Here is a 13,717-nt window from a genome sequence, read left to right as displayed (position 1 = left end):
GGTTTCCATCTCTGATCTCTAATTTATTCTTGCAGCATATACTGTCTTTTTTCTAGTAATTCAGCTCAGTTTCCGATTAATATATTGGCAGGGTATAATGCTACTTTCAAGATGTCAGACAACATTTACACCAAAATCATGTCATAACCAGCACAATTTAACAAATCACTACAGTATACTATCCATTCATTATCTATACTTGCTCATCCCAGCTTTTTTTTCAGCATTATTCAATAGGGTGGCAAACATGATTCTACAGGCCAGTTGGAGATGCAGCCTTATATGTTGTCAATGTTTTATTTCTTAGTATAGTATAGTATCTTAGTATTTTAAAGTATTTTATATATTTTAATAATAAATCAGATTTATAAAACGTGTTAATGCTAGTGAGTGCTAACAGAATTACAGCAGCTTATGTTATTGTAAAACTCATTTGGCAGAAAATAACTCATACACACATACGTATGCTCTGTGTTGGACTCATAGACTGTTAATATTAATGGACAGAGCATGTGTGACGTCACCCATTGGTTTGTGGAGATCTGCTATGAGTCGTCGAGTTTGCTGTTATGGGTGCAGCCATCCTGGTTGCAAATGTGACGATTTTAGACAAGACGGAGGAGTGAGGGAGGAGCTTGGCTACGCTGCTTACACTCTACGTTACGTTACACACTTTCACTGGCAATCACATCATAGCCACGTCCTAAAACACCCCCTGCTTTATCGCTGATTTTAAAATCAACAAGACCATAATTCAAAAAATTAACATCATTCTGTATTGCAGAAGACTATTGTTTTATGTTTACTGAGGTCATAAATCAAGTGAGAAGTGGGTCACTTTCTCATAGACTTCTACAGAAACCGACCTCCTTTTGCAACCGAACGTGTCGCCCCCTGCTGGAATTCTTATAGAATGCAGGTTTAAGGGACTTCCGCATTTGCAGCACTTCGCCGAACCAGATGCTTTGTCCATTAATATTAGTCTATGGTTGGACTACAAAATATAACAAATTGATGTTATGATGAAATTGTTTATTGGGATGACTAAGCCTCTCAAAATCTGACGAAAATCTTTTAAACTGACCTTTGTCGATCTGAAATGAAGACAGACTTAAAATGTTTTCAGAAACACGTTTCGGTGAACTATTTTAGTAAAATATGAGATTGTATTCTTAACAAGCCGCCATGACAGTCTGGCTTTGAATTTCCGGAGAAACCAGACCCACATGACGCGTTCGTCCAATCAGCTGCCGGTTTACATTTTTTGGCCGACAATACAGATTAGCACCGCCTGCTGTTATGGAGACGCATTACACGCTCAAGTCAGCATCGCTTCGGTGTGTTCTGAGGTACTTTTTGGACCTCAGGGACCCGACTGATCAGTCCGACTGCCTTTTCTGCCAACGGTCGGACGTCGGGTTAGTGTGTCAGGGGCTTTAGTCATGCTCATCCCGCTCGTCATATCCGGGTTAGCACTCCACCAATCAGATTGGTCATAGTCCGACTGCCCGCCCTCCGACGCAACATGTCAGGTCGGCCAAAATGAAGGCCGACAGCTCCTCGGACGGACGATGGCACGGAACACACCGAACAGACTCGAGTCACTGACCTTGCCAGACTGTCCGATAGCCGATTATCGGGTTGGTGTGTCACTGCCTTTAGAGAACGTTATCCTGTGAGTGAATATTGAAGTTAGGATTCCCTGCCATCCAGATGCCATCTCAACCATTCAACCTGGTTTAACCTGCTGCACACCGTTCTGAATATTCTGTCGTCACAAATTTTTGTTCATTACTTTACACTAGAGACTGAGGTATGGTTTATTTTTCCCTATTTTGACCGTGGACTGGGAACAGTTAAGTCAGCAGCTAAGGCTGTAATACTGTTCACGATAATGGACAATAGACTTCCGCTGTCATAGACTCTGGGAGCAATTTTCAGCGGACTCAAAGCTGCACCTTTGGAGGGACAGTGAGTGGTAAGGATAATTTGCATGCTCTGTTAAACTGTCAATAATTTACTGAAACTGTGCTTTGGTTTTTGTTGACTGCAAGCTGGTTTTTATTTTTCTCTGTGGAATATCTGTTTAAAATGGTTAGGGATTGTCTACAGTGAGAAACATTTTTTTGAAAAGAGAGGGAGTCAAGTCAAGTGTGTTTTATTGTCATTTCAACCATATACACGAAACAACGTTTCAAGTGGTGTTACCCATTTAAAATATATAAAAAGAACATTATATAAAAACAGGCTACATTTAGTGCAAACACATTATAGGCTCCGTAAAGTTCAGCTAACGCATTGTTAGCATTAGCGCTTGGTTGGAGGTAGCTAAACACAGAGTTTAAACACAGCCGTGAATTTGCATAGAATGGTTGGCATTTAACAGTCTCCCTCCACCATCAACTCCACCAGCGGTGAGCAGTAGTTGGATACAAGCACCATATTTCTGCACCAGTCCTTTTTAACACAACACACCTCCATGAGTCTTACCCGGCGACAGAGCAGCATCTCTATCTGCTCTGAAGGCTAGCAGGCCTTCAGAGCACTGTTCTGTGGGAATTACTGGAATTGTTGGGTCTTTGTAAATTATAGTGTGGTCTAGACCTACTCTATCTGTAAAGTGTCCTGAGATAACTCTTGTTATTATTTGATACTATAAACTTGAATTGAATTGAATTGTTGTTCAGCCATGTTTCCACAAAAACAAAAACACAGCAGTCTCTGAACTCGAGTTTCGTTGAAGTTGGATGTTTGTTGTCTAATGAGCGGACACTTGCAAGCAGGATGGGTGGCACAGTTGGCCAGCTAGCGTTAGCTTTCCACCTAGCCCCCTTTCCCCGGCTAACGGCATCGAGCGACACCGCAGGCTGAGGTGCTGGTCGCCGTAGCAGGCGAAGCTCGCGTAGTGTGTCGAGACAGTCTGGCGAGGTTAGTGACTCGAGTCTGTTCGGTGTGTTCCGTGCTGTCGTCCATCCGAGGGGCCGTCGTCCTTCATTTTGGCTGATTTGACATGTATAATTGGCGGGGCGGGCACTGCCGGCAGTCAGACTCAAATGACCCATCTGATTGGTAGAGTGCTAACCCGGAAACGGAGAGCGGAATGAGTGTGACTAGAGTCTCTCAAAATCTTACGAAATTTTTTAAACTGACCTTTGTCGATCTGAAATGAAGACAGATTCAGCAACTGCACGGCCTATTTCTCACTTAAAATGTTTTAAGTGAGAAACACGTTTCGGTGAACTATTTTAGTACAATATGAGATCGTATTCTGAACAAGCCGCCATGACAGTCTGTCTTTGAATTTCCGGAGAAACAAGACCCAAGTGAAGCGTTCGGCCAATCACCTGCTGGTTTTCATTTTTGGGCGACAATACAGATTAGCGCCGTCTGCTGTTATGGAGAAGTATTATGTCTCGTCGCTTTGTTGTGTTCCGAGGCACTTTTTTTACCAATTTGGGGAGATTGATCAGCCCAACTGCCTTTCTGCCGACGTTTGGCCGTCAGCTCTGTGTGTCTGGGCCTTTAGGTACTGGGGCCAATTGTGCTAGGATGTACGGACCCAGATCTTGTACTCTTCCAGTCGTCCAGAGCAGAACTATACTAATAATACCCCTACATAGTGGGGCTTATCCTCCGCTACACCCACTTAATTGTAAGGATTTAGATTAGTCTGTATGATGCTCTAGGCTCTTCTTCTCTTTCTTATCCACATTGTCCCTGCCTCTCTATCTTCCTAAACTCTGGTGGGACAAAAAAGGTCAAAAAGTGAATCCCACACCTAAAAAAACCTGAGGACGGTCAGAGTGTCCTTATTAAAGTAGGGTAACTCTACCCGATGGCCTGTGTTTAGGAAGGATTACATACACGTGTAGTCAAGAGCCTCTATGTCTGGATCTATGTGTGTGTGTGTGTGTGTGTGTGTGTATAATTGAGAGCATGTTGACATGTTGCGTTCCTGTCTCCTGTCATCCCTGTCTGTGCTCGTATGTCATGGTTTGTTGTCGTGAAAGCATCTCTGCAGCAACAGAAAATCGCCAGAGTAACTCGACATCATCACGCTGCCCACAGCCTCTCGGCAGAGAACAGACGCTGACACAGAGTAACCTACTGTAGAGAGTGTGTGTGTGTGTGCACACTGTATGTGTGTTTGTTTCAGTAAATGTGTTTGTGTGTAAACTCAGTTGTTTTTTGATACTGTGTGTGTGTTCCTGTGTGTGTGTTGGTGCCTACAAGTCAAAGAGAGGAGGACATGGTCATCAGCTTCTGGCAGGAGGGAGGGTGAAAGGCAAGCGATTGAGACAAGAAACAGAGAGGGAGAGAGATTGAAAGAGCTGTGAATGTAGAAAGGGAGAGAGAGAGAGAGCAAAGAAGCAATCAACACAAAAATAAAGGGATGGAAAGAGACTGAAAGGTTGACGAGAGGAAGGAGCAACGTAAGAGGGAGGTCAGGGAATGACAGACTGGGGAAGGAGCTAATAAAGGAGAGAAGAAGAGTCAGATGTAGAGACAGGAAGAACAGAATGGAAGGTGGTAGAAAGAAAGGTTTGAGCAGAATGGTGGATGCTGGAAACTTAAAATATTTTATTAAGACAATTAAGAGGCTTCATCGGGACTGTGTGTGTGGTTTGATCAGACTTGATTCACAACCCACCAGCTGTCATCAGCATATAGACTCTGACATTGATTTCCTACCTTCAAAGGCAGCCTTTGGATTTAATTTATTTCACCGAGGGAAAATTTACTTTCACTGACTTGGAACTTGCCTGAGATAGATGACCAGTGAACTATTTATTTATGAAAGGTCCATTATTGTCAGCTGTGAACAAGGACCGTTGGTGTGTTTATTGATAAAAAAGTTGGCTGTCAAAATCACATTATCTTCATCACGACATCTATACATGTTTGTTTTGTGGTAGTCTTTTTGCTGTATTTCAACAACGTAGCTTATGAATGCAATACCTTTTGGCAGCAGACTCTAATGTGCTAAGTGCACCATCAAGGAGCATGGTAAAGCCTTCCTTCCTTACGCTTTCAAATGATGGTAGACACACAAATAAAACAAATGTCAAAACAATTTCAATTTTGTGTATGCAGTGTATTATGGATCATTGATTCGTAATTATTATTTTTAAACTTGGCCACTGTTCAGGGCTTGTTTGAAGTCACCAGGCACATGTACACCAACAGTGTACACACGCACGCATGCACGCACGCGGACACACACACACACACACACACACACACACACACACACACACACACACACACACACACACACACACACACACACACACAAGCTCTGGGGGAGAGTTCATGCTCTGGTATTTGCCTGACATTTAATTTCAATCCTTTCCATGTGTGTGAAACATGGTTACGAATGCACACGCACACACACAATGTGTGTAAATGTAAATGTGTGTTGGTTCTACCTGGACCTTTAGTGCTAGGAGGAAGACGTGACAGTCCCATTACGAAAAACTAACCCCCTGGCCTGCCTAGACATAGAGGCATCCCCCTCCCTCTCTCTTTTTCAACAGGCTTGACATTACTACCGCATAAATGCCACTTGATTTGCTGGATGTCGGACAACAGGGTTTAGTCAACAAGGAAATAATCAATTCTGAAAAATGCCAACTATAAAAAGTACATGTTTTGATGTGCTGTGCATTATCATCATAACAACAAATGATGTGCTCTTGTACAGACAGAACACAATGGGAACAAGAATAGAGCCCTGTGGAACACCACACGTTTATAGGGCTAATTTCCCTTTCTGGTCACTGGCTTGTATGAGTGTGTGTGGGCCCACCAGTTTATTTAGAGTCTATAGGATTGAATGTGTTGTTTTATTGTTTGACACTGTTATCCACAGCTAAACAAGAAGTACATTAAGAAGTAAAATATAGTAGCTCAGCTAGATTTGTTTATATTTTTTGGTGAAAGGTCATAGACTGCTATTTTGCTATTTCCTTTATTGATTGTTATTTATTTTTGTGTGAACCTTTATTTTTCTTGATATTATCTTTTTCAAGTTGGGTTAAAAATATGTTCATTTTCAGATATTGGGATAACCACAGTTAAGCCACAAAATAAGGGATGGACAGACTCACATCTTAAACTACAATCTAAAATAAAACAGGAATGAGGGTTTAACTAAACTAAACTAGAATTAGATTTACACATAGAGGTTGGTTTCTATTGTAAAAGGTACAGAAAGTGCTATATTAATACTTTTGACTATTAGAACCCTGTCACCACCACAAATAAAAATTACATTTGAACAGGTCTCCCCTAGCTGTTTGACAGTACTATTAAGAAGTCTGTTGACAAGTCTGGCAGTTATTGTTATTCCAGTGCTGTCCAAGCTGTCATCCTACAGCTCTGAGACAGGACTGAATAATGTCTGATTCAGAGAGATGTTAGATTGACATACTGAAACATAAAGAGAGCATTTTCCCTGTTATACTCTTATCTCTAGAGGAAGCGTCTTCTGTCTATTTTTTATTTTTTTAGGTCACCAGTGGGAGAGTGTCATTAACCTAATGCAATGCAGCATATAGACAAAAACACAAACAAACAGACACACATGAAGACAAAAACATATAAAAATAAAATAAAATATAAATAGAAAATGTTACATTTTTTCATAGAACATAGAACATTTTTTTAAACAGATAATCGATCGCTATAAAATACAACTATATAAATTACTCCTGGTGTGGGAAATTCACACTAATCTAAAGTGCAATGTTATGGAAGAACCATTTCCTTCTTTTCACATCCAGTATCCAACTAAAAAAATTTGATATATTTAGCAAACTAAACTTCTGTATGTATGAAAACAGGGGAAACAGGTAATGGCAATAAAATAATATATAAATAACAGATAAATCAAATAAATATAGCCTTAATGCAGTATAAAGATATTTCTCAAAACACACACACATAGGCCTGTTTGAACGTCAATAGTAACGTTACCTGAAAACAGCGTGTAGTTCCTTTTTTAGCTAGTTTGCTTTATGTGTCATTGTGCATAAATGTGAACACTACCGTTGCTGTCAACAGGCTTATCTGCTAACGTTAGCTACCGACGGTTACCTCGGAACAATCCAGCAAATAGACAGTACCCTAGAGTGCCATTACCTGAAACAGATGATTTAACGTCACCGCTCATTTTACACACAGTTTAACAACAAAACTAAACTCTTTAAAGATTACTAAGTTTTTTATGTTGGTTTTGAGCAGTATGCATCTCCGCTAACCTGGAAAGCATTTTAAACAGTAATGTTAATACAGCGTGTCGGAGGAATACAGCGTCTCTTTTTTTTTGTTTTTTGTTTACAGCGTCTCCTACAGTGGCCAGCGGGGCGACAGAGGCAGAGGGACCACAGCGTTAGCTTCTTGTCTCATCTGGGATCTGATAAACAGTAATTCATCAAAGTCAGTGTGCCCAACGCTATTTTCCGATAAACTGTAGTTGTCATATTTCACGGGACCCGCGTGAGTGCGGCCTCAGAGGGGAGAGAGAGAGAGAGAGAGAGAGCGGCTGACTGTTCAAGCCGTGTATAATTACGACTGTATGACATTTCATAAACAACTGATGGAGCAGCAGTGTGCCGCTGCTACATGCATATAGCGGAAACCCTGCATGTGCACGTGTGGTGTTGCTGTTGCGCGATGTAAGTCATGCGGCGCCCGAGTGCATTTGACCGGCATAAAATCGGCATATGTCAGACTGACCGGCAGGTCGCCGGTCATGGCCGATGATGTGAAAATCGGCCAATTCCGGTCACTGGCCGGTCAATCGGTGCATCTCTAATTGTAAGCATATATGAAGAATATGAATCTGGAAGGATGTTGAGCAACTTCCAGGTGCCGCCAAACAGACCTGAGCCACCATGGAAACCTGGAAAGAGGACAAAAGTCTCTTAAAAAAAACTACTTTAAAGGTGCAGTATGTCATTTATTTACTGTATTAAATCCAAAAATGACCACAATATGTCATCAGATATTAAGGTAACATGCTAAGCTGAAATACTATGTTTTCTGACAAATGCTAAAGCCAGTATTTTCTCCTTTGAAATTTATGATCTGTGACAGAATGTCTGTTTGTGTTTTGGCCTGTGTGTTGGTATCAACTGCCCATTCTGACAGCCGGACTGGGTTGCCGGACTGGGTTGCCCCAAATGCAAACCCAGCGCGCTACAGCTGTAGTACAGCCATGGAGGCAGCAAACAAACAATGGGATCAATGGAGATAGATTCTACCCAACCTAAAAAAAACATGGCATGTTTCTAACAGTTGCATGACCAGAGACGTAACGAACCCCAGGTAAATATTGGAGATGTATTTGAAAGATGGAGACAGCTTTGAGCCCAAAAGGATGCAGAGTTGGTTAAGTTCCTCCTGAACAGGTAAGCATTAGCTTCAGGCTAATTTATCACGGCTACAAGGGATGGGCATTTTATGCCATTTCAACATTTGTGTACTCACATTGAATTTTATAAAGTAACATTACTTGAGTTAGTTACTCGCAAAACAATTAAGACACAGCCAGTAAAGTGATCCCTCACGCCATAACTGCTAACGTTACCGGAGGACCAGGCAAGCAGGCCACGGCTGTTTATAACGTGTAATGTTAGCCTGTTCAGCAGCTGTAGCCGACAAACGGTGAGTAATTTTAAGCCAAGGAAGGATGGCTGTAAATCGGTAGAGAGGACCGTGAGTTTGCGCTGTTTTTAGCGTTTTTTCCGTAATTTTAAGCCGAGGAAGTGTCTGTCAGTCGGGTAGAGAGGACGACGACGTAGTGGTGTTTTTTAGTGGCTGTTGCCGTAATTTTAAGCTGAGATAGGGTGGTTGTCAGTCAGGTACAAAGCTCCACGTCAGCACGGGCTTTTATGACTGTCAGCATAGCTAGCATCGGTTACACTTTACTTGAAGGTATGCTGTGTTCTCAACCTGGCAACCTCCGTGAACTTCGAGTCTGGGGAGGAGGGGGTGGGGGAGACGACTCTATCCAGTATTTGGAATGCAGTAACTTTTAAACGCTAGCTGTCAGTATTACATATTGGACCTTATAGTGTACAAGCTTTGGTTGAGCACTGACAGACAGCTAAAACAAAGAGGAGTGAACAGTGGAGAGAAAATCAAGGCTGGTCCTGTTATCTCTCTGGCTGTGCGTTGTCTGACTGCCAACAGAGACTTTCTGACAGTTAACCCTTGTGTTGTCTTCCCGTCAACCTTGAAAAAAACACTTTTCTTTTTCGACGTTTTTGACGCCTTTTTTCACAGTTTGTTTTTGCTTTTTCCAATGTTTTAAATTGTTACATTTTTTTTCTACACATTTTCAGCACTCATTTCTACGTCCCATATTTTCTGATATAAAACAAAAATTGAAAACAGGTCAATGTGAACCAAAGTCAACACAAGGGTTAAGACATTATTCTGTATTCAGGAGCAGCATGCACACACACATACAGACATAAATTCAAACTAATTACCCAGCATTCTAACCTGCGAGCAGAGGCTGTCCAGACAAATACCTGTCTAGAAATCAAATGTGACAGCATAATGAGATTTTAGACAGTAAAAGCAGCAGGTAGGTAATAAATAGAGTCAAGGCAAACACCTGTACACAAGAAACAACAGCATAAATCACACTGCAACAAATAGTCTCTTTTGCTGATTCACTCATACAGACACATTCTGCAAGCAGTAAAAAAAAGTCTCACCAAATTCTTGTGCAATTTAAACTCACAAATACTAGACAAACTTGTTTATGATAAAATAAAATAAAAAAAGGATTAAATTGTGATGGGAAGAATTCATCACTCTGCACACAGAGAATGTGCATGATCCATCACAGTGGCAGCATGGGAGAAAGAGAAGAACCAAACACAACTCATCCATGTCAGATGGATGGTAAAGGCTTTCTACTGACCAGCTGGGTAACTTTCTATCCATAACCATTTACTTTATCTTTAAAAGCTTTGCAGGTTGTAATTTTCACAGCCAAACTTGACTTTGACCCTCCACTTTACCAGGAAGTTTGAAAGAAGTGTGCTGTTATTTACAGCAAATGCTTGAAAAAGGTCAGCCCTCAGTTTTTTCCCTCAATTCAGTTCAGTTGGTTCAGCTAACTGTGGATTATTAACAGTGTTTACAGGCAATCTGTGTCTGACAATTTTGACATTTACATCAAAGGATTGAAAATGGTAACACGATTAGATTTTAGAATCTAGGCAGCCATGAGGATTCTGCTAGAGAACTAATCCCCCCTAAACATAAATTGTGTGACAAATAAACAATACCAAGCAAGCAAATATAGCACACAAGGAATAGATTGGAATGGTGGAGGGAGCTGCTGCAGCGAACAGCATTGTGTCAATTACCGTGCTATAGGCCTAAACCTGTGAGAGTATGATGCCAATCAGTTAATGCAAGTGCGACTTCAGTGCTGTGACTGAACTAATGCTACGCTCTATTAATTCTGTAAGCCTCTCTGAACCAGGGCAGGTAGCTCCCAGCACAAATGCTATATTAAAGCTGACTACACACTACTTCCTGGGTGCAAGCCAACTGCAGGAAGTTAAAGTAAAAGAGTGACTAGAGAAGAATATCAAACAGGTAGCAAGCCAGAGCCACATTTTTTGGAATGAGTTGTTGGACCAAAGGGATAAAATGTAAGTGAAAGGAGGACAGGATTGAGGCCTGCAGCTTTACCTGAGCTTGCCAGGACCATTTGCACTTGAGATATTTGGGCCAGCTTTGGACCCATTTTTGAGTGTTTGGTACAGGCTTAAAGCACAAATCCGGCACAAAATGAACCTAGGGGTTAATAACACATGGGTACAGAGTCGACCGTTCTCTGGGATATGTTTTCATGCTAATCGAATGTGACCACTTTTAGCGCAAACCGCTAATTAGCTTATAACGCTAGTCATCGGGGTACGCAAAATTAATCTATTTTTATATTTTTCTATACCACTAACAAGGCTCGTCGAACGACGAACGCTGTGCAACCAGTAACCAGTAACATAGCTTAATCACGGCATTCGTCATTCGACTGGTCGTGACTGTTTTCCCAAGATGGCGCCCGCATCTTTTATAAATAATGATAAACTGTCTGTACACTTACAAGGTTCTCAGTGACACGGTACAATGGCGGACTCAAATGCACGACTCAAAACAAGGAATCACAGGTAAGGGTCTTTATTGTTCAGAGAACAAATGCAGGCGAAGGTACAAAAGTGGCAGGCAAAAATCGTCGTCAGGAACAAAGCAATAGCTGAATAAACACCGGGAAAACAAACACTGGAAAAAACGCTGGAAAGAGTGACTTACGTATGACTACACTCTGGCACAGGTAAGTGGGAATGGTGAGTATTTATGCATGGGGACTGGGGAAGCTGAAAACAAACAGGTGAAACACATTAGGGGCGGGGACGGTAATCACACAGGCGGGAAAACAGACAAAGGGAGGAAGACCTGAAATGAGAGTAACTGATGATTTCAAAATAAAACAGGAAGTGCAAATAAACAAACAAAACACAGAAGAAAAGCAGGAACATGACAGTACCCCTCCCTCTAAGGCTGAACCGGCCCTGTCACCTCAGGATGGAGCAGGTAGAAATCCTGAATAAGACTGGGATCCAGGATGTTACTGGCCAAGACCCAGGATCTCTCATCTGGGCCGTAACCCTCCCAGTCCACCAAGAACTGACATCCACGGCCCTGTTTCCGAACTGCCAAGAGTCGCCGGACAGTATAGACGGGACCCCAGGCAATGAGGCGAGGAGGTGGAGGAGGAGGCGTGGCAGGCACCAAAACACTTTCTTTGACAGGCTTGACCTTGCTCACGTGGAACGTGGGGTGAACCCTCATGGATCTGGGAAGCTTCAACATAACGGCCACAGGATTAATAATTTTGGACACAGGGAAAGGACCCACAAAATGAGGAGCCAACTTACGACAGTGCGTTGTGGTAAGTCCTTGGTAGCCAGCCACACCCTCTGTCCCACACGATAATGTGGTGCTGCAGACCTCTGCCGGTCGGCCTGCCTCTTGTACACATCCAAGCTCCTCATGAGAATCTGACGAGCCCTCGTCCACGTTCGTCGACAACGTCTGACCAAAGCCACAGCAGAAGGAACCCCAACCTCTCTTTCGAGTGCAGGAAACAAGGGGGGTTGGTAACCATAGGCACATTCGAATGGGGACATACCGGTGGATGAGCAGGGCAGGGTGTTATGGGCATATTCCACCCACAGCAGATGCTTGGACCATGTGGCTGGGTTTCGGGAGACAAGACAGTGAAGACTCATCTCCATATCCTGGTTGAGTCTCTCCGTCTGTCCATTGGACTGAGGATGATATCCAGACGACAAGCTGACGGAGGCCCCAATCAGTGTACAGAACGCCCTCCCGAACTGCGAGACAAACTGGGGACCATGATCCGACACCACATCTGCGGGTCATCCATGCAGTCTGTAAACATGGGAGAGCATAACCTCTTTTTACGGAGGGTAGTTTCGGCAGAGGAATGAAATGAACCATCTTAGTAAATCTGTCCACTACCATAAGAACGGTAGTGTTACCGTCAGAAGGGGGTAGGCCAGTGACAAAATCCAGGGAAATGTCCGACCACGGTCGTTTGGGAACTGGCAGAGGCTGTAGAAGACCCACAGACGCTTGGCGAGAAGTCTTGTTCCGAGCACAGACTGGACAGGCTGCAACATAATCCATAACCTCAGTGTTCATGGATGGCCACCAGAAGTGCTGCTTTACCACGAACATGGTCCTGTTGGATCCAGGGAACATTTAAACCCTCCAATGCCTCTTTAACCCTCACCTCCACCTCCCATGTAACAGCCCCTATAATACAGGTGTCAGGCAAAATGTTAGTAGGAGCTAAGGGAGACGGGTCAGGGTCAAACAGGCGAGACAAAGCATCAGGTTTAAGTTAAACCTGGTAAAGAATAAAGCCCACCTCGCCTCACGTGCATTCAGTCTCTTAACCGAGCGTAGGTACTCCAGGTTCTTGTGGTCTGTCCACACCAAAAAAGGCTGCTCTGCTCCCTCCAACCAGTGGCGCCACTCCTCCAGAGCCACTTTAACAGCCAATAGCTCCCTGTTTCCCATGTGGTAATTCCTTTTTGGCCCCGACAGCTTGCGGGAAAGGAAGGCACAGGGATGAAGTCTCCCATCCTCAGAGGAACGTTGAGACAGGACGGCACCAACACCCACGTCCAAAGCGTCCACCTCTACCACAAACTGGCGATGAGGATCCGGCAGAATGAGCACAGGGGCAGTAGAGAAACTCCTCTTCAGGCGAGCTAACGACTGTTCAGCAGACAGAGACCACTGGAAAGGCACCTTAACAGACGTGAGGTCATGAAGAGGGGCAGCAACAGTGCTAAAGCTCCTGATAAACTTGCGGTTGAAGTTAGCAAAACCAAGAAACCGCTGCACCTGCTTACGGTTGGTAGGAGTGGGCCACTCAGCTACCGCCTTCACCTTCTCCTTCGACTATGCCTCCTTCAAAGCGCGTTGATGGAGGGTCTGGCTACTCCACATAGCATTTGGGGATGTGAGGAAAACGTGCTCTGGTTTAATGGCATTTCTTTAAACCAATCAGAATCGTCATGGGCGGTGCTAAACTCTGCACAGAGCTGCTGTTAAATAGTTGTGCGAGAGAAAACTCAGATTGAACAGATAG

Source organism: Sander vitreus, chromosome 17, assembly GCF_031162955.1.
Source record: "Sander vitreus isolate 19-12246 chromosome 17, sanVit1, whole genome shotgun sequence".
In the NCBI taxonomy this organism is placed as follows: domain Eukaryota; kingdom Metazoa; phylum Chordata; class Actinopteri; order Perciformes; family Percidae; genus Sander; species Sander vitreus.
Note: the sequence above shows the minus strand (reverse complement) of the source record.